The 14,153-nt window shown below is 44.6% G+C and overlaps 1 long non-coding RNA gene across 2 annotated transcripts in view; it reads right to left on the bottom strand.

Annotated features, from left to right (window-relative positions):
* Positions 1–435: 435 nt before the first annotated feature.
* LOC310707470 overlaps positions 436–14,153 on the bottom strand; it is a 48,597-nt gene continuing 34,879 nt past the window's right edge. For both annotated transcript variants that reach the window (XR_014526477.1, XR_014526478.1), the window contains one exon: positions 436–528. This is a non-coding gene — a long non-coding RNA (uncharacterized lncRNA). The remainder of the gene's footprint in view (positions 529–14,153) is intronic.

Here is a 14,153-nt window from a genome sequence, read left to right as displayed (position 1 = left end):
AGCTAGACTGGTGACTGGGAGTGGCCGCCGGGACCACATGACACCGGTTCTGAGAGATCTGCATTGGCTCCCAGTACATTTCCAAGCACAATTCAAAGTGTTGGTGCTGACCTTTAAAGCCCTAAATGGCCTCGGTCCTGTATACCTGAAGGAGCGTCTCCACCCCCATCGTTCAGCCCGGACACTGAGATCCAGCGCCGAGGGCCTTCTGGTGGTTCCCTCGTTGCGAGAAGTAAGGTTACAGGGAACCAGACAGAGGGCCTTCTTGGTAGTGGCACCCGCCCTGTGGAACACTCTCCCTTCAGATGTGAAGGAAATAAGTAGCTATCCTATCTTTAAAAGACATCTGAAGGCTGCCCTGTTCAGGGAAGTTTTTAATATTTAATGCTGTATTGTTTTTAATACTTGATTGGGAGCCGCTCAGAGTGGCTGGGGAAACTCAGCCAAATGGGCGGAGTATTAATAATAAATTATTATTATTATTATTATTATTATTATTATTATTATTATTAATGAGTTACCACCAGCCTGGCAAATATTCATTGTTCCTTGTTCATTGCTTGTGCACATCTGGGACCGATTTCTTGCAGTTCTCCTGTGTGTTTCAGAGACAGCAAGGGGTTATCTGAATAAACTATTTGTTCTGAGCTGTGGGTGTATTATTTGATAAAGGATGAGCTGTTATATGCCACCCCAGTCTCTGTGAGCGCTACAAGTTTCTAAGGGTTGCAGGCACACTATAAACAGGAAATGAATGCATAGCCACTGTGGTTTTAAACTTGTTCATTTCCTGTTGATGGAAAAGCTGTTGATGTTACAGATGACCTGACCTGCTCCTATGGATCAGATAAGAAACTAAATAACTGATCAAGCTGGCCGTAATGAGGTCACCACAGGTGTCCTGTACTAGCCTACACATAAAATCTTCTTCACAATTTTCTATTTCCTTCTGGAAATAGTCCTTTTGAAAATAGAAGGAGTAGCAAGAAGGAGCAAATAATTTACTTGATGAATAATGAAGGAGGCAAGCTGCCACCTGGTGTATACAAAGTACAAAACTGGGTTTACTAACCACAAAAATGGGTTGTTCCACTGCCCTCAGAAGCTTGGGGTGGTGGCAGCCCAGGAAAGGCATGTTTTGTAGCGGCCCCTAAGTTGTAGAACTCCCTCCCACCTCTTTACCCTAGTTTTTGATACGTGAGATGTGTATATTTTTAGAACCCACCTTATTTTTATAATGTAAAGTTGTTTTTCTGGGGAAACCCAGCCAGATGGGTGGGGTATAAATCATCATCATCATCATTATCATTATCATCATTGTGTAATATTGCATTTTAACCTTAATATTGAGTTTTAATTGTTGTAACCCAACCTTGGAACTCAGGGTGAAGGGCAGGTAAAAGATTGTAATAAATAACAGTGCATCAACCTCTGCTGTCCCCCCCCCCCCCATTTACTGAAGAACTTAATTACAGTGGTACCTTGGTTCTTGAACTTAATCTGTTCCGGTAGTCCATTCGATTCCCGAAACCAAGGCGTGGCTTCCGATTGGCTGCAGTAGATTCCTGCAGTCAAGCGTAAGCCACATCGGACATTCGGCTTCTGAAAAACGTTTGCGACCCAAAACACTTACTTCCGGGCCGGGTTTGCCTCGTTCCGGAGTCGAAATATACGAGTACCAAGGTGTTCGAGAAGGTACGACTGTAAAACTGTCCCACAGGGGATTTGTTCAGGTGGAATAAATTATCTCCAGTTTAATTGCTGGATCTATGAGAGAATGGGTTGCTATCAACTTCTGCCTGCTGACAAGTTTGAACAGAATGTGTGTCTCCTTTTGTTTCTTCAGGGTGAAACATTACATTGCATTTTGTTTTTCAATCACATAATGACAAGTATGACGGAGGGCTGTCAGTGATTGCTTACTACCCACATGGATGGAAGCTGGGCTTCTGCCTCAGTGGAGTCCACGTCAAGGCCAGCAAAGAGGGGGAGTGCTGCATCTTACACACACACACACACACACACACACACACACACACAGAGAGAGAGAGAGAGAGAGAGAGAGAGAGAGAGAGAGAGAGAGCGCCCATGCCCCACTATCAACATGAGTAGAAATGGGCAAATCTGTCCATTTTGGATTATGCTTAGGATGGTGCTGTTAGTTACTATATGCTCTTTCACCACATGTAAACGGTTTTAAAGGGAATTCTACAGGCTAGGTTGATTCTGCCATCTAGAGTTGAAACTCTGTTACTGAGCCCCAGTGCTAAACACAATTCCTAACAGGGTGAAGGTTTAATCCCATGTAAACTCATTTGGAGACCAGCCACATTAAGGATGTGCTTCTAATTTGTAAATGCCATCCTCACCACCCCAGTGGTGTAGAGTGGGGGGTGCAGGGGGGGCCGGCCACACCGGGCGCAACATCTGTGGGGGCGCGCTTGCACTCGCAGCTCTCTGCCCCTACTAAAATCCACGGGTTAGGGGGCGCAAATTACTTGCCTTGCCCCGGGTGCTGACAACCCACGCTACGCCACTGCACCACCCTCATATGTGTGCCACCATTGCATAAGATTATGTGTGCAGGAGTGATTTTATCCCACAGTAACTGAATGTTCTTACACAAGTGTACTTATAATCATAATATTGCAGAGTTGGACGGGCCCCAATAAGTAGGTTTACTTCCTGATAAGTCTAGATACAGGTAGGTAGCTGTGTTGGTCTGCCGTAGTCAAAACAAAATAAAAAACTTCCTTCCAGTAGCACCAGAGAGACCAACTAAGTTTGTTATTGGTATGAGCTTTTGTGCGCATGCATACTTCTTCAGATACACCAGGAGTGTGCATGCACAGGAAAGCTCACACCAATAACAAACTTAGTTAGTCACTAAGGTGCTACTAGAAGGAAATTTTAATTTTGTTCCTGATAAGTGTGTAAGATTGCAGCCTGATTGGGTGTGTCTTAAACAGGACACAGAACAACAAAACAAAACCACCCATTCCTTCTTCAGCCAGCTCCCCCCACCCCATTACAGTGGTCAGGCTGTCCTGGACCAGCTGGTAAAAAGCACTCTTAGCCACTGAAGGAGCATATCCACCCACATTGTTCAGCCTGGACACTGAGTTCCAACTCCAAGGGCCTTCTGGTGGTTCCCTCACTGTTGGAAGTAAAGCTACAGGAAACAGGCAGAGGGTCTTCTCGGTAGTGGCGTCTGCCCTGTGGAATGCCCTGCCTTCAGATGTCAAGGAGATGATTTGCTTCAGGATGAGAACAGAAATCGTGCAGCAGCGGCGCAGTGGCAGCAGGAGGACCCATTAGCTAAAGTGGTACCTCGGGTTAAGAACTTAATTCGTTCTGGAGGTCTGTTCTTAGCCTGAAGCACCACTTTAGCTAATGGGTCCTCCTGCTGCCACTGCTGCACGATTTCTGTTCTCATCCTGAAGCAAAGTTCTTAACCCGAGGTAAGATTTCTGGGTTAGCGGAATCTGTAACCTGAAGCGTATGTAACCCGAGATACCATTGTGTAACCTTTAGAAGACATCTGAAGGCAGTCCTGTATAGGGACTCTGTAGCTTTCCCTATCAAAATCCACTCCTTAAAGCTCAACCAGAGTGAACGGCAATCTGCAGAGAACCTAAATTGACATTTGCTCTGACTGAGTGTGCTAAAGAGAGGTCCCTGGCTGGTGAATTTAGATAATAATAATAATAAATTTTTATTTATACCCTGCCCTTCCCGGTTTAAAAACCGGGCTCAGGGCGGCTAACAGCAAATATAAATCATTGATTAAAATGTGACTTAAAAACAGCATAAAATACAACATAAATGCAGCATCAGTGTCAATAAAATTCAAAAATTCAGGGGTCATTCTGGGGAGAAAAAAAGAACCCCATTCAGTAAATATCAAATGATACCAGGGCTAACTGGCCAAGTTGGTCCTACTAGGGCCAACAAGGAGACCAGGGAAGAGTTTAAATGTGGGGTCACCTAAAGACATCTTGGTCAGGCCCTGATAGTCTTCCTTCACTCCATTTCAGTCTCTGTCTCACCGCCCCATAGTCCCAAATAATTGCATCTATACCCTTAAGGTGTATGAGGTGTGAGGGGAGGGGTAGTACCTTTGGTGGGGAACACACATGCTCTCACCTGTAGCTCCTAGAAGTTCCTAGAAGCTGTCAGCAGCCACACCTCTGGAAACGGCTTTGACTGGATGGCACAACCAGGTGAGGGAGCTGATGAGTCTCAAATTCTCATGAGTTAGGGACTTCCCCAGCATGCGAAGGCAAACTCTGGCAGATTGAGCGAATGAGACCAAGAGTGGGTCCAATGGTCCTGAAGGCAGTTTCTGCAGATGCTGTAGAGGGAAGTGAGAGGCAGATGGGACTTGTCAACCAGGGAAGGTTGGAGAAAGAACTCTGATGCTAAACCTCCACTGCCTTGCGGGACATCTTCAGAAGAAAAGGCTAAGAAATCTTCTTTCTTCTTTGGTGATCACTCATCGCTGAGTAAGATTGTCTTCCATAAACATGGTTTTAACAATGAGTCCGTAAGTGACTGTGGAGGCCAATTCTGGATCCACATGTCCTTCCACAGTGGGGACATTGGTTTCCGGGCGGGAGCTGATCACGGTGTGGATTTGCCAAGGTTGCCTTCCTCTAAGGCTAAGGAACAGAACCTACACAAATCCAGAGTGGAGTCCCTAAGATGGTTGGATGGCACCTTGTACTCCTATCTATGGCAACTCCTGCAGCCAAGCTGGTGTCAAATGTATGGTTCTGCTTTCCTTTGGACCACACCAGTGAGGCTGTCATCTGGGCAGCCCAGGACCTCCATACACAATGCCCAGGCTTGCGCCCCGGGGAGGTAACCTCAGAGTTTGCCTATGGTGAATTACTCTCAATTATTTGAGGGACACATATCAGGATCAACCATGTTGACTGCTGTATAGTAATCCATGCCTGGAGGACTGCATTTCTGGGCTACTTGAATAAAGTGTCAGAAGGCATCTCTAAAGATATGGCCTTCATAAGTGGCAGGAAAACCAGCAGGTGGCAGGTGGCAGCTTCTTTGAAGAAAGCAAAACAGCATTAGGGAGAGAACATTCAAGAAATATTCTAAGAGAGAGAGGAAGAGAAGGCCGGAGGAATGTTGTGGGAAATGGGATCTTTGATTACTCTGATTCTGCACTTTCAGAAATGGCTCTTTTCACATGAATTTTACCCTGCTGGGCCTTTCTGGCTTCCTATCGTTGGAGGCATATGGCAGTTGGGGGGGGGGGCCATGCTTTCAGAATATACTTTCATGAAGATACATCTTTTAAAACTGTTTATCGTCTGAATAAGCTGTCATCAAAACCAATTTGTTTTATTTATTTCTAAAAAATATTTATATACCATTCGTCAGTTAAAAACAAAATGAAAAACCAGAGCAGTTTACAAAGATTTTATATAAAATCATATAATAAAAAAGTTTTTAGAATGTTATAACTAGAAATCAGGCAACTATTGTGGAAAGATGTGTTCTTAATTGTCTGCATAAGCCTTTTCAGCAGGTGTTTAAACTGTGTTGCACAGCTGATGTTCTTTGCATGGTCAACTGTCCAGTCATTAATTAATTAATTAATTAATTAATTAATTAATTAATTATATTAATTCTGCTGGGTCTGCTCTGGGTAAGCGTTCATGGAATACAACTTGTGGGTTCTGCATTTGAGCTGAGTGCACTGTGGAAACATTTTAGAGTATCCTTTCCCAACCTGGAGCCCTTGGTGCCCATTGAACTAAGGAGGCTGTACTAAAGCTAACTCAGGATGCCTGAAGAGCAAAAGGCTTACAAAGAATTTTTGTAAAAATACATAGAATTCCATTTCTAAATGAACTAAAATGAGCCCTCAGTGGATGCCCCAGAGAACACACAAATGCATTCGTATTTCGTAGACCTGCTAGTTCCAGAAGTCCCTTGTGATTTCTTGAAGGAAGTGTACTTTCTGTGTACAAATCATAACTGAATCCTAAACAGGAAAATGAAAATGAGGCTACAATCCTAAGTGTGTTATACTTGAAAGCTAACTTCCACAAGATTGTCAGTGTTTGTAAAAAACAGCAACAAAGGTTCTTACATCCCTTTGTCGCCTCAACCTGGTCCTCGGACCCTTGTCGGCATAAAAGAGTCCACGAGAAGAGTATCCTTGCAGAGTACTTTCTGCTTTTATTCTTAAAAGTCTTTCTGCAAAAGCGACTGACCAACTGTACACACATCAACACTACCAGCTTTCACTAACCAACCAACCAACCAACCAACCAACCAACCAACCAACCCCAACTAACATTTCTCACTCTATATATACAACCCGGTGCTGACTCATGCTGACCCTGCTTTTTTAAGCATTAAAGAAACAGCGGCCATTTTAGCCATGACAAAGATCAAGAGGAATCACATTGGAGAACATATGCTTACAGTGTTAAAATACAGCTTTTAAACCCCTTAACCCTGCCTCCAAATTGCTTTCGTGGTGGATTTGGGCTGGGTGGCTCCCAGGGTGGCACAGGGTGATTCGCTGCTTCAATTGCAGCTACAGAAAACAGCAGCAGGAGACTCTTTCAGGTGGTTCGTAATCTATCGGAACCACCTTCGTCATCGGGGCCCAGTAAGGACCCCAAGATCTCCTGCAATGCTTTTGCAAAGTTTTTTTGCAGATAAAGTCGCTCAGATTCGGAAGGAGGTAGACTCCACCGTGGGAGCAGGGCCAGGGCGGGAGAGTGCTAGAGTCCTGTCTAGTCATGTTATATGGGATCAGTTTCAATCTGTTACCTCCAAGGATATGGTCAGGCTGCTTGGATGAGTGAAACCAACCACCTGTCTTCTTGATCCTTGTTCATCCTGGCTGATAAAAGCAAGGTGGGAAGGGGTGGGTGATGGGCTCCGTGGGGTGGTGAATGCTTCCCTCTGTGAGGGAGCCTTCCCAGACCCACTGAAAGAGGCGGTCATTAAACCGCTTCTTAAAAAAAAATCTTTAGACCCAGCCATTTTGGCCAACTATCGCCCAGTCTCAAATCTACCATTCTTGGGCAAGGTGATTGAGTGGGTGGTTGCTGAACAACTCCAAGCACGCCTGGAGGAAGTGGACCATTTAGATCCCTTCCAATCGGGATTCAGGCCTCACCATGGGACTGAAACTGCCTTGGTCGCGCTGGTTGATGATCTCCAGCGGGCTAGGGACAAAGGTAATGAGGCATCTGATGAAGACCTGCGTTTTAAAATGAGCTTAAAATATATATTTGTAAATGTTTGTATCTCTCATGCCAGGCAGAAACCAGCTGGGTGCTTTGGCAGATGTTTATCTTCCTAAACAGGGCCCCTCTGATTTGTATTAGCATTAGCAGGAGACGAGTGCCTCAGGGTTGTAAAAGGAAATTACAGGCTAGGAGCAAAAGGTTACACTGACCATACAAATTACAGAATACAATCAAGCTGCAAAGACACAATTAAGAGTTGGTAAATAGTGAGATTTATTGTTTAACAGAAATACCCTGTGCCTCCCATTAAACTTGAGCCACATCTTCCTAAGGTTAAAGGGCAAAAGCTAATAGAAACAAGCAGCTGGCTAGGAAAAGGAGTTGTAAACTAAAGAGGCTGCTTTCGAAGATGTTTTACTGAGTCCTTTTTACTTTGAAAAGACCTTTCCTTCTAAAAATCTATCTATGTTATGTATGAAATATATTGGCTTAAATGTAATTATGCAAAGGATTTAGAAAGTAAGAAATGTTAGATTCTTATGTTAGATTCTTATTTCATTGATGGTGTGTGAGAAGGTGAACCCAAGATCTCTGTTTAAAATAAAATTAGAACCATTAGCCATCTGTTTTGGAGTGAATAGGGTAATAGGGCAGCAGGGGCCAAAGGTTATCTGGTAATTAAGGTGCCTGGTCGAGGCAAATGTAAGATATATGGCTACTTGTCTGCCATTTATGGATAGAAGGAAATATAGCTCTTTGTCTCCAATAAAAGGTAATAGGAAATGGGTGTATCTTTTATGATTGGTTCTAGCAAACAGCCAATAGGAATTTCAACCAGGCTGATTGGACAGAGGCAGCCAAAGGAGGAGCAAGGGGGCTGGGCTGAGGGAATATAAGTGCTGGCCAACAGGGCTGGAGTGGGCAGAGCTTTGGTATCCATATACCACTGTGTCTCTCATTTATTTGTCTGACAAATAAATTATTATTTTAATTTCTCTATTGCTGCGTTGAATATTTCATTCCAGCTAAGCGTTAACCACAGCTCTCTACAGTGAGAGCTGTTTCCTAGTTCTGCTGGATCTCTCAGTGGCCTTTGACACCATCGGCCATAACATCCTTCTGGACCGTCCAGGGGGGCTGGGAGCTGGGGGCATTGTTATACAGTGGTTCCACTCCTTTCTCCTGGGCCCTGTCCAGAAAGTGGTGTTGGGGATTGAGTGTTCAGACCCCTGGGCTCTCACTTGTGGGGTGCCTCAGGGTTCCGTCCTCTCCCCCATGTTTTTTAATATCTATATGAATGGTAAATTTGAGACTGGGCGATTGTTGGCCACCCCCTGCCTCCACATGCCCCCAGGCACTGGCAACCCACACTATGCCACTGCAGCTGTATGAGGCTTGCTTGACTGACTAGTCATTTTAGCGGTTTGTACTGTTTTTAATGGTCTGCTTTTTCTGCTTTACTCTGATATCGCAGTATATAAATGACAGTGCATAAATTATTTTATAGATTAAAAAAACTCATGCATACATAATGTGAAATATCAATGGTGCAGGCTGTCTCAGAAAGGTGTGCTTAATACAGTGTTTCCCAACCTTTTTTGGGCAAAGGCACACTTGTTTCATGAAAAAAATCTCGAGGCACACCACCATTACAGCCCCGTGACGTCAGCGCGCAGCGTCACGCCGGGAGGGACGCACGAAAGTGTAAGTTTCAATTTTCCCCTCCCCCTTGCCTTCCTTCTGTGCCAACCGCCAAAAAGCCAAGAAAAAAGCCAAGACTTTAGGGCAGCAGGTCGACACGAAAGAAGCTCCTACCTAAGGACAGGTGCGACGGCCGTGTCCTCTTCTGCCACACTTGGCAGCCCTGCCTCACGGTCGTGACTCCCACCCTGATTTCTCCCCGCAGGTCGAGCGGCACAGGCAGCCCAATGTGTCCAGCCCAGACACAAGCCCCGCTTCCCCACTCTAGATCCTGAATGCGACCAAGTGCTCTGGACTCCCGAGCAGGGTGGGAAAGAGGACTCGCATCTGGTAGCCTCCGGGCTCCTCGCCTGCTCGAGGGATGGCATTGCAGGCAAGCTGCCGGCCGTCGCCATCGCCGCCCCCTCATGCGAGTGGACCTGCCCGGAGTGGTGGGCTGGGGGAGGCTCGCTCTCTGTGGGGATGTGGCCCGCACGCGCGGCCCCGCTTCCTCCTGCCCAGGGCTGAGCTCCTTACCCGCGATCTCGGTCTCACGCACGCGGATCCCACTTATTCCGAAGCTCACGCCACTAGCCGGGGCTCTCACACCGTGCCAGGGCGAGGCGGCGCAGCCCACTGACGTCATCGCGGCTCGCCGCCGCCCTCGACTTCCCTGTTCCCTCCCTTCCCTCGGGTCGCCGTGGTTACCGAGGACTGCAAGCTGCTCGGGCGAGCGTGGGGCATTAAGTGGGAGAAGGAAAATTAAAATTAAAACTCGCCTGAAGGCCGCCTCTCCGGATATGAAGCTATCTTTCGAATTTTTTAATTTTTCCCGCGGCACACCAGGCAACATCTCGCGGCACACTAGTGTGCCGCGGAACAGTGGTTGGGAAACACTGGCTTAATACATCAAAAACAATGTTTAATTTCATTCCTCTAGGGGGCGTTTGCAGCCTCTGTGTTTGCAGGCTGCTGAGGAACAGAGCTATGGAGGCCTTTTCCTAGCCCTATTTTATTTGTATACTGCTTATCTGTCAATAAAACCTCTAGGCAGCGCCCAAAACCTGAGCTGACCACAAGACCTGAGACTTTTTGTCCTGCAAAACAAACCTTGGCCTGGCTGCGAGGTGGAGGTTTGGAGTCTGCAAGAGCTACAGTCAGCCCTGGGCCGGGGAGGAGTAAGTGGCCAGTTGGAATAATGGACCTAGATTTGAGAGACGGCGGCTTATTTTAATTTATGAATTAGCCTTATGGGCAGTTTTGTCTCCTGGTCCAGTTGCTAAAAGAAGGTCTATAGTGTGTGGATAATATAATTATATAGTTTAGCCACAAGGTGGCACTGGACTTAGTTGTATCTGGGTTACGTTTCTGTTGCTCTTCTGTTCTTGTGTGAGACACACAATGAACATTTCTGTCTGCCACCTCTACTGCCATGTCCTGTGAGCCGTTTGTGACACAGTACACAATTTGGCCGTAGGTTAGGGAAGAGTGTGTGGATGGGTAGAATAGTGTAGATATGGGTGGAGGTGGCTTTTTAAAATTTACAGGCCAATCCTACAGGGCAGTTTCCTTATCCACTCATTTCTCAGTATGGCAGCTGGCCCAACCCATTGGGGTGCTGGTGTTGGTTTATAGCCAGAAGGGGTGTGTGTGTGTGTGTGTGTGTGTGTGTGTGTGTGTGTGTGTGTGAAGGAGAGGAGGTGCTGGCTTTGTTGCAATTTGTATTGGACAGGAAGTTTGGTGAGATTTCTGAGACCAAAAAGACTTTCCCCAGCAGCCTTAGTTGTTCAGTGCAACATTTGCATCAACCATTTGGGGTGAAGTCTTTTTGGACTCAAAAATCTAAAGTGGGAGTAGGTGAAAAACATACAGGGGATGGGGAGAGCATAGCTAGCAAAGACTATGATAGGTTTTGTTCCAAAAGACTGGCCAGGCTCCCCAGGGTATCCAATCAAGTGAGCATTAACAGGCAACCCGCCAGACAGGAGATAAACAACGACAGGAGATAAACAACGCACTCAGATTTCTGCTGCCCTTTTTGTGATGTAGGTATGATGTGTCTGGGGGGTGGTCTTGAGCTACACCCCTTCTGTGATGTATGTATGATGCTTCTGGGGCTGGTCTTGGACTCCAGGGTGGGCAATTTAAAATGTCTATATAAGGAGGGGCACACCTTGGTTCTGGGTCCTCCTCCTTTCCTGCGTGTGAGAGGAGCACCCTGTTGCAACAGATCAATAAAGATCAGGCTTACTAGCTGCTTTGCTTCTCAATATTCTCTGGTTGGCCTCTTGTTATTTTCTCCTACCAATAGGGAACCTACATAAGGACTCTATATGGTCTCTTGGATACCCCATAAGGGAAAAAGGGCAGATTTTGCTTAATTTTGTTTAGAACACAAGTTATGCCAAAGTTGGTTATGCTTATGAAATACACTTTTCAGTTTGCTTTGTGTTAATCTAACCTAGAAGTTACTCAGAGCAAACTGTCTACACAGCGAGGGAGCCTTCATCTAAGGAGCTACCTCTTGTTGCACAAAGGACTATGAAATTGTGCCTTAAGTCTCTTTTGCTAAAACATTCTCTTCTTATGTTTGGATGAATAATTGGAGAGAGAGCTGGAATCTCCCCGATATTTAGCAATACTGTGCATATGTTAAAATGTCAGCATGCAATTAAGGCACTGTCCTTTCGCCTGCTCATCGGTGTTTGCTGTACAGCTCAAATCATAGAATAGAATCATAGAGTTGGAAGGGACCACAAGGGCCATCGAGTCCAACCCCCTGCCAAGCAGGAAAATGATTTTCTTACGCAGCCCTTGCCCAATGGGCCTGGAAAAGTAGAGCACCTCCTGCAGAAGATCTTGCACATTGATTATAATGTTTGAAAAGGAAGTATGTCATTCCTATATGTTATGCCAGTGTCTCTGGATTTGATGCTAATTGTACCTAATTGTTATTCAGCAGAACACCCAAGTTGTTTTATGATGTTAACGATGACTCTAAGAAAATGACGTCTTCCAGGAGGAACCTAAAACTGACTCAAGGGGCCTCAGAATCTGCTCTGTCACTACCCAGGGACCTAGTCATATGCTAATTGCTAGCTTCAGAAAGGACTGCTGGCTTAATTTGCAAATGAATAGGCTTGCAACAATTGTTTACAGAGAGTACCTAGATGTAATGGGAACCTATACACTGCCAAGCAATTTATTCTTAAATGGAAAAATGTGGATGTTGCATGACACATCTTTGCATATAGATTTTGCATATAGAAAAGTGTACTTTTCTACATATAAGCTTTGGATTTGACCTTGCTTTGTTAGAAAGTGTTGGTGCATTTTGAAATACTGTACACCTCCACATAAGCCCGCATTTCCTTTTTTTTTAATGCTTTTTATTAAGTTTTCCACAAACAACATATAAAACAATCTTTACAATCAACGTTTTGTGTCATCTTATTTACACTGCGTATATTCATGCCCCAACTTCCTTCCTTCCCTGTTTTGGTTTTCTTAATATATGTCTTCTCTTGTAGTTTCTTATTCACATTCTATACACATCACAGGATTTATGTTAACCCTGCCGTAGTTTTTAAGCTTCTACACTTAGATCTTATATACACAAATTTACCCCATTCTTCTTCGAACTTTGTCCCTTTTTGGTCTCGAATTCTGTATGTCATTTTAGCTAATTCTGTATATTCAAAAAATTTGGTTTGCCATTCTATTAATGTTGGGGTCTCCTGTAATTTCCATTTTTGGGCCACAAGTATTCTAGCTGTTGCAGTAGCATATTGAAGTAATTTATGATCTTTTTTTACTTCCTTCCCTATTATCCCTAATAAAAAGATTTCAGGTTTTTTTTGGGAAATGTATACTTAAAAAGCTTTTTCAATTCATTATATATTAAGTCCCAAAACTTTTTCATCTTTTCGCACTCCCACCACATGTGGTAGAGATCCCCATCTTTTAATTTGCATTTCCAACAGGCTCTATTGTTCAATTTATACATTTTGGCCTATTTGACCGGGGTAATATACCACCGGTACATCATTTCCCCTAAATTTTCTCTTAGGGTGGAGCATGCTGTAAATTTCACCCCTTCATTCCATAATTTGACCCATTTGTCATAATCGATGTTGTAGCCAAAATCAACTGCCCACTTTATCATAGCTTCTTTGACCATCTCATCCTTAGTGTCCTTAGTGTTTTACCTTCTTTTAATAAACCATTAACCTGATGATATTGTAACCATCCTGTAAGCCCATCTTTTATTTCCTCATGTGGTTTAATTCTCCACCCATACTCTGTTTTCACTAATATATCTTCATAAGTTATTCTCTTTCCCTCCATATTTAATTTTTTTGTTATTAACATATCTGTCGGAGATAGCCACCAGGGTGTGGTTCTTTCTAACAGGTTTTTGTTCTTGTCCCATACATCATATAGGGCGCCCCTGAAAATATGATTGGTAAAACCTTATGTATTTTCACCTTGTTTTGCCACAGATAGGAGTGCCATCCGTATCTATTATTATATCCTTCTAGATCCAGCAAGTCCGTGTTTTTTAAAATTATCCCTTCTTTTATCCAGCACAAACAAGATGCCTCATAATATACTGTATTTTTCGCTCTATAGGACGCACTTTTCCCCCTCCAAAAATGAAGAGAAAATGTATGTGTGTCCTATGGAGCGAATGCAGGCTTTCGCTGAAGCCTGGAGAGCGAGAGGGGTCAGTGCGAACTGACCCCTCTCGCTCTCCAGGCTTCAGGAAGCTATCTGCAAGCCTTCAGAGCGCGGCGGGAGTGCCTGCCGTGCTCCGAAGGCTTGCGGATAGCAGCCTGCAGCCCGAAGCCCAGGGAGCGCTGCACAGCACGCCCTGGGCTTCGGGCAGATATCCGCAAGCCTTGGGAGCTCGGCGGGAGTTGCGGGAAAATCTTATAGTCGTTATTTAACAATGAAATTGGCCCGTAATTCTTAATGTTTAGTCTATCTGTATCTTGTTTAGGGATTAAAGTTATATATGCTTCCTTCCATGTGTTTGGTGTATTCCCTCCTTGTAAAATATATAAACCCGGCCAAAGAAAGAAAGAGCTGGAGATAGCAACAACTTCTGTTTCTCTCCCTAACAGAGCTTTGCCTCCAACATCCCTTTCCATATAGCTGCTAATGCTAATTCATTCACACACACACACACACACAGACACGCATCATAGTCAGACAAGTTCATCCAGTAACTAGGGT

This window comes from Podarcis liolepis (genome assembly GCF_965112155.1).
Source record: "Podarcis liolepis genome assembly, chromosome: 5".
Taxonomy (NCBI): Eukaryota; Metazoa; Chordata; class Lepidosauria; order Squamata; family Lacertidae; genus Podarcis; species Podarcis liolepis.
This window is presented reverse-complemented; position numbering and strand designations above follow the sequence as displayed.